Here is a 19,385-nt window from a genome sequence, read left to right as displayed (position 1 = left end):
TGTAAGCATTATAAAGGTATGAATTATCAGCGTGGACGATAAGGTGTATAAACGAAGTTAAACTGGATGCTGTTGAGTAAAACAAGCCGGCGCATTCACAAGCGTACACGTCTACGTCGATCTGAATCTGGATGGAGAAGAACTGCAGTTAGGAAAGCTTTAACTTCATGATGTGACCTTTATAGATCGGAAACTAACTGGGTTGCGCGTGACCACATACAAAAGCTGTACTACAAAAAAAACGTGTTTGTCGGGATCAGCATATTTTCACAAGTGAGGGGTTAATAATTCATTACCTCGCGGTGATTCCCTTTGGCTTGTAAAGATGGGATCAGACACTCATTGCATAAGAGGTCCCGTGTCACAACAGGTGTAGCACGGTAAAGACCCCCCCCCCCCCCCCCGCTCGAATGTACTAAGCACCGAACATAGACCTACATTTTGCAGCCCTTTACCGGAAATAGTTCCGTCTCCATATGAGTGAAACCTATTCTGGGGCGGACATACAACCAACTCGCGAGGTGGCTGGATGAGCTGCGCCTATATAGCATGCGTGTCGAACTGGGAGGAAGTATGCGATACCGATGCTCTATCGGGAGATATCATGCTAACCTGAAGCCTCAACGCAAGAAAGTATCTGCCGGTTTTTCAACCAATGTTAAATTTGTGAACTTGATTTTCATTAAACTATTTTCGCTTTTATTTCAATGCCCATCCTTTGCATTTCTTTTCACTTTCTTCTTGCCTGGTGCATTCATTAATGCATTCATGCAAAATGGGTACATATAGAAGTATATCAATTCAGAATCGGAGCATGTTGTGATTAAAAGAAAAATCAAATATGTGGAAACTAAAAGTACACCTCGGTAAACTATTGATATTCCTTACATGACCAGATACACTATTTCCATGCAAGATTACATGTTGTGGAAACCATTTGGAAATATCTTGTGAAGTTTGTGCAAACTCAATCTATGCAGAAACTTGCGGAAAGTGTTACATAGTTTACGAACTGTGTAAACCATAAGTGAAACATATATATCAGATTACCTAGGATGTTGACGGTACATTTCATCCAGTGATTCGAATCAATTCTCCCGCATTTTAATGCAAAAGCAGGTCAGCAAATTAAAAAAAACATTCGATTCGATTTCTAACGTTAACAGACTGTTGAAAGATCATCACTCCTATAACTCATCGTTTGAATCGCAGTACAGACACGGTACACATTCATTCTTATCATTAACTGTGACATCAAATGTGTTTTAACGTTAAAACAGGATAACGTCTTTTAAAAGATAAATTGAAATGGCAAATGTTGATACTGTAAATTAAATGCCCCATTGTTTTAATGTTTAGTAGATATTCAGAAGAAAGCATGGAAATACAGAGATAAGCTATCGAGGAAATCAACACTTCAATCAGGAACCTATACTGCTCTTAATCCTCAACAATCATCTGAGGTAGGACAATCAACTTTTACACGACAGTGAAGTACTCGAATATGATATGGAGGAAGAAGTCACTTCTACAAGTACAAAGCTATAAGAAAATTGGTTCATATACAAGTCTAAACAAGAAATGTACATGCTTTATTCCTATGTGAAAACCGCGTCAATGAATTGCTAGCACCAAAGAGGCCCACATACATCAATACATGTGTATGGTGACAAAAATAGACTGTCAATACCTATGATGTATCCTATGTTTAAAACTTGTACATTCATGTAGACAAACACGCTCACTCTACATTCATATTTGTTTTGATTTTTTTTTTGTTCCTTCCATATACATAAACAATAAGAAGCGTCCGTCAGTTATCAGCAAAAGTATGGCTAACACCAAGGACTACGGAAGATATAATTATTCATAATTATTTATATGAAAATGTAAAGATAACGATTGCTGATTGGTTGTATATCATTCAACTTCTCGCTTGTGAATTTTTAACCCATATGGAGAAAATATGGCTGTAAAACTTAGACCTATGGTTGGCACTCACAACCATTGAGCAGGAAGGTATCTTTATCGTGCCAAACCTGCTGTGACACGGGACCTCGTGTTTTCTCCGGTTTCATCCGAAGAACCGCCCCATTTCTTCGCCTCTTAACAACCAGTGCTACATCATGAAAGGTGAAGATAACGAAGAGTAATCAATCTCATAACTCCTGTAAGGAATACAAAATAAAGAGTTGAGCAAAGACGGACCTCTGTTGGGATCATGTGCCTAGGAGGAGTAAGCATCATCTGTCGACTTGTCCAACTCCCTTTGATCCCTATAGATTGATAAACGGAGTAATTCGTAATCAGACTTAGTGTCCCAAGAACATATATCTCATCAGACAGCATTTGACTATTCTATCATTTGCTATATTGTTCGTTATCATCACTCGTTCTTGCACTGCTACATGTATAATAATATCCCTAAGATATTGTGGGGATCCGGGTTAGAATAAGGTCGCCAGTACATCTTCTTTGTCGTAATAGGCGTTTAAATGGGGCGGTCCTTCGGATGAGACCGAAAAAACCGAAGCCCGTGTCACAGCAGCTGTGGTGCGATAAAGATCCCTCCCTGCTCAAAGGCCGTAAGCGCCAAGCATAGGCCTAAATTTTGCAGTTCTTTACCGGCATTGGTGACGTCTCCGTCTGAGTGAAATATCCTCGAGGGGGACGTTAAACAATATTCAATCAATATTCCTGTTCTGCATATCGCAGATATATTTGAGTACTGTAGTAAGCTGTAGACATGATTAAAACACACGAAATAACCACAATTACCCATATTTAAAGCGCCAATACCACACGAGTTGATTTTCCGAGAGTAGAAGGTTGATTTCTTTTATTTCTCGCGACTATCGATTGTCAGGGTCAATATCAGCTAATTAGTCGAAGCAAGTTGAACCCTCTAGGGACAGTTTGTACATGTTGAAATTAAAATCTTCTACTTTTTTGCTGTTGGTGTTTGTATTATTGCCCAAATTCCTATCGAAGCGGATCAGCTAATACTTTAAGGGATAGGTTATGATTTAATGAATTGGTTATGATTTAGAGGAAAAGTTGTAGTTATAATACATGTAAATCATAGTAAGGATAAACTATAGAAATAAACATTCGAATTGCGAAGCAGTTTTATGTTAAGTTAGTGAGTAAAATATCCAGAGTTTACACATCGATAAATTCTTCAAAAAGAATGTTTGATTTTTATAATTCCAATTCGTTCCTTGTATTATCAATGTGAAAACTTTGAACAGTTTTCCTGCCCAATGTTATTTGTTTTCAGCCACGTATGTATACATAGCGTTTTGCGATTTATTGATGTGTAAATTCTCGTTTAAATTTATTTCTGCCCAATCAAAACAATTGTAATAAGTGCCACTGTAATTATTTTACATTAATCATATTAACGATATATTTTTATGCCCCCCTTTGAAAAAGAGGGGGCAAATTGTTTTGCAACTGTCGGTCGGTCTGGCGGTCTGTAGACCACATGTTCTCCGCTCAATATCTTGAGAACCATTCACCTGATGATAATTATATTTCATATGTAAATTGGTTATGAGTGGAATATGACACCTAATGTTTTTCGGGTCAAAAGGTCAAAAGTTAAGGGTCAATCTACTCTGAATATAGGAATATAATATCCGCTCAATATCTCAAGAACCGTTTGCTTCAAAAACATCAAACTTGGCGCACTGGTACATCCTGAAAAGAAGATGACCCCTATTCATTTTGAGGTCACATGGTCAAAGGTCAAGGTCAAACTGGATATAGGAATATACTGTCCATTCAATATATTGGGAACCCTTTTCTTGACAGACATCAAACTTGGTACACTGATACGACTTTAGGAGAAAATGACCCCTATTGATTTTTTGGTCACATGATCAAAGGTCAAGGGTCACACTGGACATAGGAATATATTGTCCGTTGAATATATTGAGAACCCTTTTCTTGACAGACATCAAACTTGTTACACTGGTACGTCTTCAGGAGAACTTGACCCCTATTGATTTTGATGTCACATGGTCAAAGGTCAAGGGTCAAGGGTCAAACTGGACATTGGAATATACTGTCCATTCAATATCTTGAAAAACCTTTGCTTGACAGTCATCAAACTTGGTACACTGGTATGTCTTCAGAGGAAGATTACCCTTATTGATTTTCAGGTCACATGGTCAAAGGTCAAGGGTCAAACTGGAAATAGGAATATACTGTACGTTCAATATCTTGAGAACCCTTTGCTTGACAGACATCAAACTTAGTACACTAGTACGTCTTCAGGATAAGATGACCCCTATTTATTTTGATGTCACATGGTCAAAGATCAAGGGTCAAACTGGACATAAGAATATAATGTCTGCTCAATATCTTGAGAACCATTTTCTTGACGGACATCAAACTTAGTACACTGGTAGATCTGAAGTCGAAGATGATTCTTATTAATTTTGAGGTCACATGGTCAAAGGTCAAGGGTCAAACTAGACGTGGGAATATGCTCTCTGCTCAGTATCTTGAGAACCCTCTTCTTGATAGACATCAAACTTGGTACACTGGTACATCTTCAGGAGAAGATGATCCCTATTGATTTTGAGGTCACAGGTTTAAAGGTTAAGGGTCAACCTGGACATTGGAATATACTGTCTGCTCAATATCTTCAGAACCCTTTGCTTGACAGACATCAAACTTAGTACATTGGTGCATCTTCAGGAGAGGATGACCCATATTGATTTTGAGGTCAAAAGTCAATAGTTGAACTGGACATAGTAATATATTGTCTTCTATATTTTAAGAATTATTTGATTGATTGACACGTACCAAACTTGGTACACTGGTACAGCATAAGGTGTAGATGACCCCTATTGAATTTTAGGTCACATGGTCAATTCACTCTAGACATAGGAAGATATTGTCTGCTCAATATTTTGAATTGATGATAATAATATCAATTAAATGATGTGTGTATAACCCTTTTCAATTTTGCATCATGGGGGGGATATGTGTTTTACAAACATCTCTTGTTACATTATGTAACATAAACACGAAGTAACAAATGTTATCCAGAAACAAGAGGCCCACTGGCCTTATCGGTTACATGAGTACCAGTGAAATACTGTCACTTCTCCCAAGGGCTATGAAATCTAAAGAGAAAAACTTTTTGTTCTGAATATCTAAACTAAATTTTAACATTCAGCAAAAGTGTAAAACAAGATGGGTTCTTACAACTTCAATGCCCTCAGAAGTGCATATACTGATGATTGATTGATTAACTATTGTTTAATGTCCCTCTCGAGAATATTTCACTCATGTGGAGACGTCACATTTAGTCGCCTCTTACGACAAGCAAGGGGTATTGAGGACGTATTCTTACCCGGATCCCCACGGGAATACACTGATGAAAGCCTTTACATACTATAATAGGTGTATTACCATTAAAATAAACATGACTAATTCGGACCCATCCTTGAGTAAAAACCATAGGCTGTGAAATTAACCATTTTTTGTACATATGTTTCTGCTATTCCTTAGCTTGCATTTAGAATTTATACAACATCAGCAAACTTACACAAAAACACTATATACTAAGTTTGGATCCACCCTGGGGTCAAAACCCCTACCTTGAGATCAGGAAATTTACAATTTTGGTTTTTCTTAAACATGTGTGGCTATAGAGAAGATTTTTTTGATTGGTCAATTTTGAGCAGTTTTTGCACCATCTTTAGGGTCCCACGGATGCAGGAATCCTGACAATTTATGCCCCCCTTGTCCCAAAGATACTTCATACAAATTTGAAAAGAATTGGAATAGTACTTATTAAGAAGTTAAAAAGTAATTCTTCACCCATGCCTTACTGTTCTACATCACCATGCATCTAGTTTTTCTTAAACGTGCGGTTTTTTAAAGGATTTTTTAAAATCAGTCAATTTCGGACAGTTTTTGCCCCACCCCTAAGGCCCCAAGGATGCAGTAATCCTTAAATATATAATTTATGTCCAATTTTGCCAAAGATGCTTCATACCAAATTTGAAAAGAATTGGAAAGATAGTTATCAAGAAGAAGTTAAAAATGTCTACACATTTAATAACTGACATCTTTGGCCCGACCCTGATACTGAAACCCCTACCCTTGGGATCATCAAATTTACAATTTTGGTAAAGAACTACCTGATCTTTCTTAATATCAATTTAGATTTAATATAGCATCAATAGCACTAAAGAAAATGTTATTTAAGTGTTTTCCACATAAACACTATATACCAAGTTTGACCCCACCCTCGGGTCAGAACCCTTACCCCAGGATCATGAAATTTACAATTTTGGTCGAGGCTTTCCTGTTATACATCACCATGCATTTAATTTTTCTGATGCATATGCGGTTATTGAGAATATTTTCGAAATATGCCAGAAGTGGTGTACATCAAAATTGGAATTAACAAAAGAACCTAAAGAACTGTTAGTGAAGTTGAAATTGCAAAGCTTTTCTCAAATAAACATCAAAACGTATGACACTTCAACACTTTACACGACGATTCCTCACGATAAAATAAAGACTAGATTTTTTTACATCATGGTCAGTTGCTTCTTCAACAAAATTGGAAAAAGGAAATACTCATATCTAGTGATAATTCCTCTAAAAACATACTGAACACCACTCCGATTCCACAAACAAATACACTGAAATTAATATTTAAATGATGCTGGAGTTCCTCATTGACAATATCTTAGTAATCTTTCTTGATCAGGTCTTCTAACAGTCTTTTGGAATTCCCATGAGCATGAGTTGTGCTCCTTTGTTAGCTTCAATTCTTTAACATGTAAAATCAATATTACTGAAGTATGTATCAAAAACAATATCTAATTAAGACTAGCATCCCGTGGGGACCCCGCTTAAAACAGGTCCTCAGTACACTTGTTTGTCGTAAGAGGCGAATAAATGGGACCCTTTCCGAGCAATGGTGACGTCTCCATTTGAGTGGAAACAACTTCAGCGATATGGTAAACAATACAAAACCAACTAAGGCTACCTGTTAGAATCAATACGTTCCTTTCGTAAAATCAAGACGTGTATGTACAAATTGTAAGTGTCATTTCACTTTACGTTAAAACTTCCAATCATGACTACAGCATAAACTCATTAAACTAGAGCGTAAGCATAATTATTTATTAATAAACTCATCACTCCAACGTAAGCATAAAAATTATAAATGGCATAAAATGAAAAAAATAGTCTCAAGGCAAATAAAGTCATGAATGAAAGGGAAAAGTCTACAAAATAAATATTGTATCAATGCATAAGTGTGCATAACAAATGGTAGATATGGAACATATCGCATGGGGTCAGACGAATAGTTTCCAACGATGCAGATATTGCCTTAAAAGTTTGAAAATGTAAGTGTGCATCTTTGAGGAGAAATACCGAGCACTGGATGCACATGCATCAAACACATGGAATTATCGTAAAAGGAAACTCAACCGCGATAAACACATACATAATGTATAAGCATAAATTGGTTATTCATATAAATAATGTATGTATATCTGTCATGACAAGGTGGAGATAAGGAACAGTGATCAATCTCATAACTCCTACAAGGAATACAATTAGAGAGCTTGGCAAACACTGGATAACCAGAGCCTGTATTGGCAAACAAGATCGTTATAACGACCATAGAATTTACGAAAAACTGACTTTAAAACGAGACCGTTTAAATTCCTGTAACAACTTTGGGTCAAATGCAGCCTGACGTGTTTTATGCCAATTGTTAAGGCGCTTGTGGAACTGTTTTTATACATCATTGGTTGACAGACTGGGGGGTATGTAAAGATGTGAAATAAAACATGGTAGAAACGTTACACTCTGATATAAAATATCATAGCAACAAACAGAATATACGTGACATGATCTTTTCAATAACACATTAACACGATAAATTCTAATCGTTACGTGTGAGACTACACCACACGTCATTGACTGGGGACACTGTTCAGTTATTGGTGTGCTGTTTTGTGTTATTTTCATCCAGGAGCATATAAATCCACAGCCATTTTTTTTTTTTTTTAAACGCTTTCAATAGCGTCCGTAAACTGGTGTCCGTCTTTGTCCTCGTCGTCAGAGTCTTCTTCCGTTATCGGTTGAACGTGGTTTTCTAGTTCGTCATAAGGAGATGTAATCCTGGTGTAAAGAAATATTCAAACTTAGATTCTGTAATTTTGTCATTTCATATATCATTAAGTACAAACTTCTCACAAAATCAGTGAATGCAAATAGTACATACTTATTATCGTTCTTTGGTAGGTCTGAAAATGAAATAATTTTGTTATCATAGTTTGCAGTTATGATGGTTGATTATCACATGTAATAGCAATGTAATCATGCAACAAAAAAGAGTGTTATGGAATAAGTACAAAATGGAAGTGGTGTAAGTATTGTATAGTATGGAGTAAAACCAAAGACACGAGATGATTGTTACGAACAATGATAAAATAAAATCAACGGATAAAAATATTCATAAAATAGATGTATAGATGATTATGAAATACTTGGAGAAACCTTGTCATTTTCTAAACCCCAGCCTTGTGCGTTGAATCAGAGTGAGGTAAAACACAAAAAAACTTGAATGATTGAATTTTTTAATGAAGATTTTTTCATGTTTGTTGAAGCAACTGTCGTAAGAGGCGACTAAATGGGACGGTACTTCGAGTACGAGGAAAACCGAGTCTCCGTGTTGCAGCAGGTGTGACACGATAGAGATCACTCTCTGCTAAATGGCCATCAGCGCCAAGCAAAGGCATAAATGTTGCAGCCCATTCACCGGCATTGGTGACGTCTCCATATGAGTGAAAGAGGAACGTTAAACAACATATAATAAATCACTCAATGATGTGAAAAAGTACATTATTTAATTAATCGTGAGGAATGGTCGTACAACGTATCGTAAAGTTTTACGTGTTTTAAAAAAGTGTTTGTGAAAACAAATGTCCACGATAATGCGATAATGGTCAATTCAAAAGATGGTCAAGGTCACCAGGACAAATATCTTGGTACCAGTAGAAAGATCTTGTCCCAAGAAATGCTAATGTGCAATCTTAAAGCTCTAATATTTACCATTTAGAAGTTATGACCAATGTCATTTTTAAAAAGTAGGTTAAACGCCTAGGTCAAAAGGTTTAGTACCAACAGAAAGGTCTTATCACAAGGAATACTTATGTGAAACATCAAAGTTCGAAAGTTATCAGCCAGGTTAAAGTTTTGAAAAAGTAGGTCAAACTCCAAGGTCACGGGATCAAAAATGTTGTTACCTAAGGTTAGGTCTTGTCACAAGGAATACTCATGTGAAATATTAATGTTCTAGAATTCACTGTTCAAGTTATTAGCAAGGTTAATGTTTCAGACAGAACGACAGAAAGGACAAAACAATATGCCCAGTGATCATCGATCTCGGAAGCATAAAAAATGTCTTAGACTCTGCATGTCCTTGCATACATGCATGTTGTGGTACAATACGTTCGTCCACAGTTCTGTGTTCGCCATTCTCTTAATTATGTATTCTTCATAGGAATTAATATGGAGGGACCACCGGACCGAGCGAAGCATAAAATGGGCGTGTCTCAAGTGATAATCATAATTCCATTAAGCACGATAAATCATAATTCATTTAAAAATGTATTTTATTTATGAAATTCCCCTTGCGCTAAACACCCGGTAACATCTAAATGTGAAAGGGGACATATGAGGACATATAAAAGATCCGCCTATTCATTTAACACGTGGAAAACACGGTAACCGACGTAAACCGTGCATTGTGACGTCACATTTAGCCTGAACTTTTTTTTCTCTCTTCCAAAACAAACAATTATAAGCAACAATACATCCTATTTGCAATTAAAAAGACATTTAAACCTAAACAAAACTAACCAAGTAATTTAAAGTGGTAAAAATGTAAGCGTAAATATATCGCATATTTTATGCCCCCCCCACCCCCACCCCCCCCCCCCCCCCGATATTAAATATTGGGGAACATGTTGTTTTTTGTCCTTTCTTTTATTCTTTATTTATGTCATCCTGTCTGAAAATTTAAACTTTCTCATAACTTTTGAACAATAAGTCCTAGAACGTTGATATTTCACATGAGTATTCCTTATGACAAGACCTTTCCGTGGTAATGGCATTTTTACCCTGTGACATTGACCTTGAAGTTTGATCTACGTTTGGAAAACTTTAACTCTGTTAATAACTTTTGAACGGTAAGTGCTAGAACTTTGATATTTCACATGAGTATTCCTTGTAACAAGGCCTTCCAATGGGTACTAATCCTTTTGACCTTGATATTTGACCTACTTTCTCAAAATTGACATTGGTCATAGCTTCTAAATGGCAAATATTAGAGCTTTCGTATTCTACATAAGTAGAAGCAACTTACGAATAAAACAATATGGCGGCGCGCATATGGTTAATAAAATTTTCAGTGAACGTATGTAGAGATTATCTACTTTACAACAACGCATTCATCACAATATATTCGATATGAATTTACTTGAGAGTTCTTCCTCGTCCTGGTTCCTTACCCCACCGCTGCTATATCCAGGGATCCGTGTTCGCCCTGCGCTTGATTCTATACTTTTTTCATAGTTATTATGGGCTGGTTTGGTTTTTTACTCGTTAACTTTCCTCTTGAGAATTTTTCACTCCTGTCACACGGGGCCTGGTTTTTGGGATCTCACCCGAAGGACCGCCCCATTTAGTCGACTTTTGAGACAAGCAAGGGATACTGGGGACAAATTCTAACCAAGCTGCGAACGGGACTCCCAGGAATTACGAGATTGATCGCTATAATATCAACTTCATATTTTCACAGTGAGCTTCATTGTTCAATTGGTAATATATATTTACCTGATGGTTCATGCGTCGTCATATCTTGACTATTATAATTTTCATTTGATCTGAAACAAGAAGAAAACTGTAAATTGTGATATACCCGGATAACGACAAAAACACCGAACATACAATCCAACAATTACAGTCAAACGTCATACTCACGGTCTGTTTACGTTCTTCACTGAAATGAAAAAAAAAATAAAACATCGATTCCACAAATGTATCCGGAATATATTATACAAGGAATATCAGCCAAAAATGATTCACCTACAATAAGGTGCATCTCAATATGAGTTTAAAAGAATCGTGACGGGGCAAACATATCAACCAACAGTTCACCTGGTCTAGATCAGGGCTGGGGTTCATTACATTGAAATGAAATTATTTGAATCACAATTACTTTGCTATTTTCTTCAATGAAAGTTAATTACAATTACTCATTTCTACAGCATGTAATTAATCAAAATACAATTAGAATCATAGAATAAATTACAATTACTTTGCAAACGTAAATAATTGAATTACAAATTACTTTCTGAAATTTTATTAGAAAACTAGTGGTAAATTATATAATCATATGATGTATGAATGATTACATATTTACTAATTTATCTCAGATTACTGTTTCATTCGGCTATTACATTTGATTTTCATCAGTTTCTCAAAGGTGCTAATCATTTAAACAGCATCTATCAGGTCGAAAAATTTGCCCGCAACACTTCACGAATTCAAAACATCGGAATACTGGAGGTCTACTAGACATCGTCCTTGTTCTGGAACATTCAAGAATGATACGGCTTTGTCAATTATGTGAACTGTTTTTATAGCAATTATATTACCTGGGCCTCTGCGAACAATACAGGTGGCTTGAATTCACCTGTTCAATTTTGTCAGGGATATTATATCAGCTTAAGAACACATGCACTGTCATTTGAAAGAGACAAAACACACACACACACATAGAGAGAGAGAGAGAGAGAGAGAGAGAGAGAGAGAGAGATCTTTGCAAACCACAATGTGTACTGGTCTGTGACCTTTAAAGCAATATTGCAATAATATGCTAAACCAAATATCATGGTCCTGAATTGTAATTGAAAGTAATTGAAAGTAATTAAAAAAGTAATTGAATTACAGGGTGATTCCTCAGGTAATTAATTAAATTACAATTATAAATGTACTTGTAATTAAAAAAATCTTCAATTACAAATTACATCCAGGTACTTTAAAAATGTAATTAATTGTAATTAAATACAATTACTATTTCAATTACTCCAACCCTGGTCTAGACACAGGGATCAGACAGGACGTGACGGGTCTACAGGGGATGTTTATTCCTCCTAAGCACGTGACCCCCACCTCTGGCGTGTCCAGGATTTTATGTTTGTCGTACATTTAGTTTTGTATTCTCTATATAAATAAACATAGCACTGTTCTATATCTTTAACTTTTCATGACGAGCCTAACTGTTCAAGGGGTGAAATATTCATCAATACGTATTCAGTATGAATTTACCTGAAAATCCTTGCGCCGTAATTTCGCTATATGGATATTCATTTAATCTGAAACAAGAAAATGTCCTGTGATATACCCGGCTAATGACAAAAGTATGGAATTACAACAGGTACAATAAAACACAATAGTCACCCTCTGTTTACGTTCTGGGCTGAAATGACAAAAAGAAGAGATTAATAAAACTTAAATTCTACAACATATATCTGATGCATACTGCACAGGTTATATAAGACACAGATTAAATTAAGGAAGACATGTGATCCAGCGGTTGCGTTCGACCATATAATCTATGATTCTAAATATGCTATGACTTTAAACACGTAAAGTCCATGTTATGACAGTTGCTGACAGGTTGCAAAACCATCATTACTGCGGCTGTAGATGCTAAGCATCAGTCTAAATTAGAGTACGTCGCCTACAACTATTGATGTTTCAGTATGAGATGAAAATCGACCCAACTACAGAAATAGCCAGTTAGCTTTGAAAACGTTATCTGTCATGGGGACAGCAGTACATGGATTCAGATGAAAAAAATATATACTGAAATATGTGTGGTAGAGAATCAATTATGTAATGTTTTTAAGAAGTCTACCCCACAGAAGCCTTGGATTTTCGTATGCATTTATAATAAAGCCAGATTATGTCGGTAACCTTTGTAATTTATACGCCCGTTTTTAGACGAGACGTATTATGGTACAATAATGTCTGCAGTCAAAATCATGACATGAATATCTTATATGGTGTCAGGCTTGTTTCATACCGATTGTTAGGACGTTCTTGGTACACCGATTTTGAGCATGAATAACTCCGTTTACCTGATGAAGATACAGGGCTCACGGAGGGTGAACGGTCGACCTGGAATGCTTACTCCTAGACAACTGACCCACCTCCGGTATATCCAGGAGTCTGTGTTTACCCAACTCTATATTTTGTATTGCTTATAGAGGTTGTGAAATTGATCACTATTCGTTATCTTCACCCTTCATGTGTCCATATGAACTGCACACAGTTTGATTGATGTCAGGTTAGAGGTTTAAGAGACGTTAATTTCACAAAATAGGTACCGTTTATTCAAAACATGGTTAGAAATGAAAAAGTTCAACTAAACTTTCTCCACAAATATCTGATCACTTTCAAAAAAGCACATATACATCTTCAATGTATTCATAACAACTGTGTAATGTTTGAGAAATATCAAGTCATTGATGTGAGAGGAGTTTATTTACACAATGTAGGTACCCTATTACAGGGACGACTGTCCGTCATTCACGTTGTTCAATACAACCAAACATTCTTGACGGGATTCAATACAACCTATGAACCATTCATCTGATCTAGATAGAGGGATCAGGGAGGATGTGACCGGTCAACAGGTGATGCTTAATCCTCCTAAACACATTAATTCTCCACTGGTGTGTCTAGGGATTTATTTTTCTCCTACATTTAACTTTGCCTTCTCTATAGAAAATATTAATAACTGTTCGTTATCTTCACCTTTCCATAGTGAGACTAGCTGTACAAGGGATCACATATTCATCAATACATAGTCAGTATGAATTTACCTGGGAGTCCATACGCTGTAATTTCGCTATAAGGATATTCATATAATCTGAAACAAGAAAACCTCCTCTGATACACCCGGATATTGACAAAATTACCGAATTACAACAATTACAATAAAACACAATAGTCACCCTCTGTTTACGTTCTGGGCTGAAATGACAAAAAAGAGATTAGTAAAACTCTGAGTCTACAATATGTTTGCGATGTATAATATACAAGGTATATGACACAGCTATATTTAAGGAAGAAATGTAACTCCTATAAACAATACTTTCATCCAATGGCTGCGTTCTACCATATGATTTATCATTCTAGATATGTTATGATACAAAAATTATGACTTTAAAAACAGATAATACGGATGTGACCTGTCGACAAGGGATGCTTTATCCTCCTCTATTTTGTATTGCTTATAGGAATTATGAGATTGATCAATGTTCGTTATCTTCACCTTTCATGTGTCCATAATAACTCTACAAGGTTTGATGGATGTCGTGTTAAAGGTTTAAGAGGAATTGATTACACAAAATAGGTACTGTCTATTCAAGATATTCTTATATAGAGTTTTTAACAAATATCTGATCATTTTCAAAAAGGTACCTGTACATCTGCAATGTATCCATAACAACTGTATAACGTTTGAGGAATGTCAAGTTAGAGGTATGAGGTGTTGATTACACAATGTAGGTACCCTATTACAGCGACGTCTTCACGCCATTCATGTTGTGCAACCTGACCAAACATTCTTGACTGGATTTATAACAACCAATAAACCGTTCACCTGATCTAGATAGGGGATCAGGGAGGATGTGACCGGTCGACAGGTGATAATTAATCCTCCTAAGCACATGACCTCCACCTCTGGTGTGTCTAGGATTGGTGTTTGTCCTACACCTAATCTCACCTTCTCTATAGAAATTACAAGATTAATCACTGTTCTTTAATCATTTTCACCTTTTCATAGTGACCCTAGTTGTTCAAGAGGTGACATATTTCATCAATACACATTCAATATGAAATTACCTGAAAGTCCATGCGCTGAGGCTTGGCTATGATAAATTACATTTAATCTGAAAGAAGAAAATTTGCTGTGATATACCAGGATAGTGGCACAGTTACCGAACACACTTTCCAAGAATTACAATAAAACGTCATAGTCACCCTCTGTTTACGTACTGTGCTGAAAAGAGAAGAAAAAAATTAAGAAAACTTCCTTTGTACAAACTTTATTCGATAACTAGTATACAGGGAATATAAGATACAAATGAATCTAAGGAAGAAATGTGTTAAAACAGTTGTTTCTAGCAAACGATAGATTAATTGCGGTTTTAGGCCGTTTGGTAATATTTCAGCTATTTTACAGCGGTTAACTAATTGAAATATGTTTGGTTGTGAGTGTTTGAGTTTTCCTGACAGCTCCCAATTAGCCTACGCTTTCAACGGAAAGATTACAATAGATACGGATGTAGTATATATGTATCTAACCTTATCCAGGCGTGGTGGGGGGTGGGTGGGGGGTGAACAAGAGGATGAGGTTGTTGATATCTTGATATGTAGTTTGTAATTTTTTTTTATTTCATCGTCTGCATTGGGTTTTATAGGTTAGCTTCCAAATAAAAACACACTTTAAAAGCGAATTTAAAATGACAAATGAATTTACGACGTTTCTTTTTAAGGGGTGTGATCAAAAGGTTCAATGTCTAACAAAATACTAAATTCACATAGTTTGCATCAACACTTCCTCCCCTTCAAACTGATGTTGATGTATGTTGAAAATGATAATAATCAGTGTGTGAAAAACGATGTGGATGACATAAACTTACGGGAGTTTTGCCCCCCACCCTTCCCCTAACTATTTGAATTTATATTGGTATCCTACAAACAATGCAGAGTTGATGTTCCTGGAAAGATACCATACTCTGATATCTTTCTTTCTCTAGAACTCTCTTCTTTAAACCAAAATCAAAAATGTGTGCGTGTATGTTGCAATATCTGTACCCCTCTAGATCCCTCAATGCAATGCACATCTATGCGTTGGTTGCACATGTAACTTCTACATATCTAATTGTGTTTTGGTTGTGACTCCATACCATTGATTAAAATAAAGATAGAAATAGGTAAAGGAGTAATATTTTTGTTACATCATGACCCAACATTGCCAACGAAAAATAAATCCACAAAGGGCACATAGATAAAATCAGTGAATAACATTATATTGCAGTCACACTATTATTCATAAATTACGGAAAAATACCTCAACTGTCAAGGGGAATAACGTGCACAGCATTGTGAAAAATTTATCCCATTTAGAGGACTTTTTATTTAAATATAAGAATTTTTACCACGTGAACTGCCAAGATCAGAAATTTTCACGTGCAACGTCATGAAAAAGAAATTATATTCAATCGAGGCGAAGTATGTCGATTGATGGGACAAACGTATTCGTGTATAGATTGCTGTTGACTTTAGTATTAAGATTAAGTTAAAATCTTACATAACACTAGTTGATTTATTGACTGTGAGCTATCAATAACTATTTACTTCATATAATTAACGTTTCTTTTCACTTATTTCGTTCAGCTCCGGATTTGATCAAAATATCTCTAAATGTTGCCAGCCTTTGCCTTATAATTTTCGCGCGCTCTTAAGGAGGTCATTTACATCGTCAAAATGACTGACTTCCTTTTAAAACATGGATGAAAATAACAAGAGATGTTTGTAATACATATACCCCCCCCCCCTATGATGTAAAATTGAAAAGGGTTACACACATGCATAATTTGATTGGTAGTAATATCACCAATTCGAAATATTGAGCAGACAATATCTTCCAATGTCAGGAGTGGATTGACCAAGTAACATAAAAATCAATAGGGATCATCTACCAGGTTTGGTGTTAATCAAGCAAATAATTCTGAAAATATAGGAGACAAATGTTACTATGTCCAGTTTGACCATGTGACCTCAAAATCATTAGGGGTCATTTTCTCCTAAAGATATGACAGTTATTAAATTTGATGTTTGTCAAGCAAAGGGTTCTCAAGATATTGAGCGGACAAAGATGTACCAGTGTACCAAGATTGATGTCTGTCAAACAATGGGTTCTCTAGACATTGAGTGGTCAGTATAATCCTATGTCCAGTTTGATCCTTGTCCTTTGACCATGTGACCTCAAAATCAATAGGTGTCATCTACTCCTTGAGATGTACCAGTGTACCAAGAATGAAGTCAAGAAAAGGGTTCTTAAGATATTGAGCGGACAAGGTATTCCTATGTCCGGAGTAGATTGACCCTGACCTTAATACAATATAGGTCCTCTTCTACTCATAACCAACCCACATATGAAATATCATTACGATTAAGTGATTGGTTCTTAAGATATTGATCGGACAACATATGGTATATCGACAGATCCACCGACCGAACGACAGGTGCAAACCAATATGCCCCTTTTCTTTGAAGGGGACATACAAATCAGCAATATTTGCCTATTCATATCATATCAATGAGCCTAACTGAGTAGGTTAACGCGTCGACTACTGAACTGTAGATCTTGGGTTTGAGTTCAACACAGGGTTTAATTTTTTTCAGATTGCTTTCTACTAAAGCTGCATTTTCGCCTACAAAAAATAAATTTGAAAGTTTTTCATTTCAATATATTGTTGTACATATCCTCCACTTTTCATCCATGTCAAACTTTTGTGTAACATACATCCTTAAACAAAGGAATTTTTGGAATATTTATACATTAAAATATTTAGTTATTTACACTTCCCAAAATCTTTCCAGCACATAAATTTGGTGCTTGCACCAATGTTTCTAGTTCACTTTGGTTTGAATAGAAGAAAGTTTACTTCTGTCACAGACATCTCAATAGCTTTGCCTAAGATAATGTACATATAGGTTTATGAAATATTTTGAATCAGTGTAGGGATTAGAATTTTAAACCTTACAGTATCACATTGAAGTGCACTTTTTGCTGCTTTGGTGTTGGTATTGATATCAATGTAACTTCCCTTACCGAAATACAAAGGTTCTTCCAAACAGTTGCGGTAGATTTGCCACAGGTTTGCAGCAAACCTCCAGTAAATGTTTGCTACAAACCTGTGGCAAATCATTATTCCTATGCAAATGAGCTTCTCGGCAAACAGTTCTGGAAAGTTTGCGGCAAACGATTCTGACAAACATTTCTGGCTTGCATATTGATATAAATCTGGTTCTGGTAAATTTGCAGCAAACAGTTCTGGTAAATTTGCTCCAAACAATTCTGGGAAATGTTCGCAGCAAGCAGTTCTAGCAAGATTGTGGCAAACAATTCTGGCAAACGAATTAACTTAGAATGAAGTATTTCGTTGAATGTAAATATTTCGGAATGGCTATAATCTAATTGTTTCCTTCATTGTCATTGACAATGATGCTACACAGCATACCTAAGTACATCTTGTTTAAAAGATTTGTCTGATTAATGTACAATCTAAATCATTTTTCAGTTTTCATTTCAAATATTGGAAAGCCTTTGAACTGAACTGAGGTCATGACTTTTCTTTATTCCACTACCATACTGTAAGATATTGGGGTCAAATATCAAACTTCAATGGTACATTCACTTTGACATGTGTTAAAGATTTAGGACCGTTATGGGCCAAAGGAATGAAATGAAGACTTTTTAGATCCGCGCCATATACTCTCCGTAAGAATCGTATTATAGCGATTGTAAGCGTATCTTAAGATCTTATTTTAATTAGATTGCCTATGGGCATATTCTTGATTTCCATTTGGAAATGCGAATGGCCAAATTTCAAAGCTATTCCATAGCATTCAAAATGTAGATATACAAATACAGTGTAATGTAAGAATGTAGCGATATGAGACCTCGAGCGTGTGCATTTTTTCTGCGTCGTAAACCTAAGATAGGGGTTGGATATGTAGCTCTTTGATATATCCTTCTATTTTCTTTCAGCGAGCTACACTGCAGCAGCTTCATTCAGTTTTGTCTTCGTTATAGAAATTATCAGTCTGATCACTGTTCTTTATCTTCATCGTTTTTATGGTGAGCCTAACTGTTCAATGGGTGACATATTAACTGACATATATTCAGTATGAATTTACCTGAATGTCCATGAGCCGTGGTTTGTCTATCGGGATATTCATCTGATCTAAAACAAGAAAAACCGCTGTGATATAACCGGATAATGACAAAATTGCCGAATTACCACAGTTATAATATAACATCATAGTCACCCTCTGTTTATGTTCTGAGCTGAAATGACAAAAAATAATAAAACTTAAATTCTCTCAAATGTAAATGATGTATAATATGGGTCGAAGGAATATGAGTTACCATACCTATACTGGAATTTTAAAATACATAAAAATCCTTACAAACAAAGATGCATTGCTGGATCCAGTAAGTGCTTTATCATGCCCCTATCTTTGCT

At 35.9% G+C, this 19,385-nt stretch overlaps 1 long non-coding RNA gene across 1 annotated transcript; it reads right to left on the bottom strand.

Moving 5' to 3' along the window:
- Window positions 1-7,179: 7,179 nt before the first annotated feature.
- On the bottom strand, window positions 7,180-19,090 carry LOC125661390 (uncharacterized). The gene is made up of 11 exons (XR_008797870.1): window positions 19,057-19,090; window positions 15,109-15,127; window positions 14,971-15,017; window positions 14,079-14,097; window positions 13,947-13,993; window positions 12,517-12,535; window positions 12,385-12,431; window positions 11,035-11,053; window positions 10,888-10,937; window positions 8,273-8,294; window positions 7,180-8,169 (listed from the first exon to the last, which is right to left on the bottom strand). It is a non-coding gene; the product is annotated as an uncharacterized LOC125661390 (long non-coding RNA).
- Between the last annotated feature and the right edge of the window lie 295 nt (window positions 19,091-19,385).

Source organism: Ostrea edulis, chromosome 8 (assembly GCF_947568905.1).
Source record: "Ostrea edulis chromosome 8, xbOstEdul1.1, whole genome shotgun sequence".
Taxonomy (NCBI): domain Eukaryota; kingdom Metazoa; phylum Mollusca; class Bivalvia; order Ostreida; family Ostreidae; genus Ostrea; species Ostrea edulis.
This window is presented reverse-complemented; position numbering and strand designations above follow the sequence as displayed.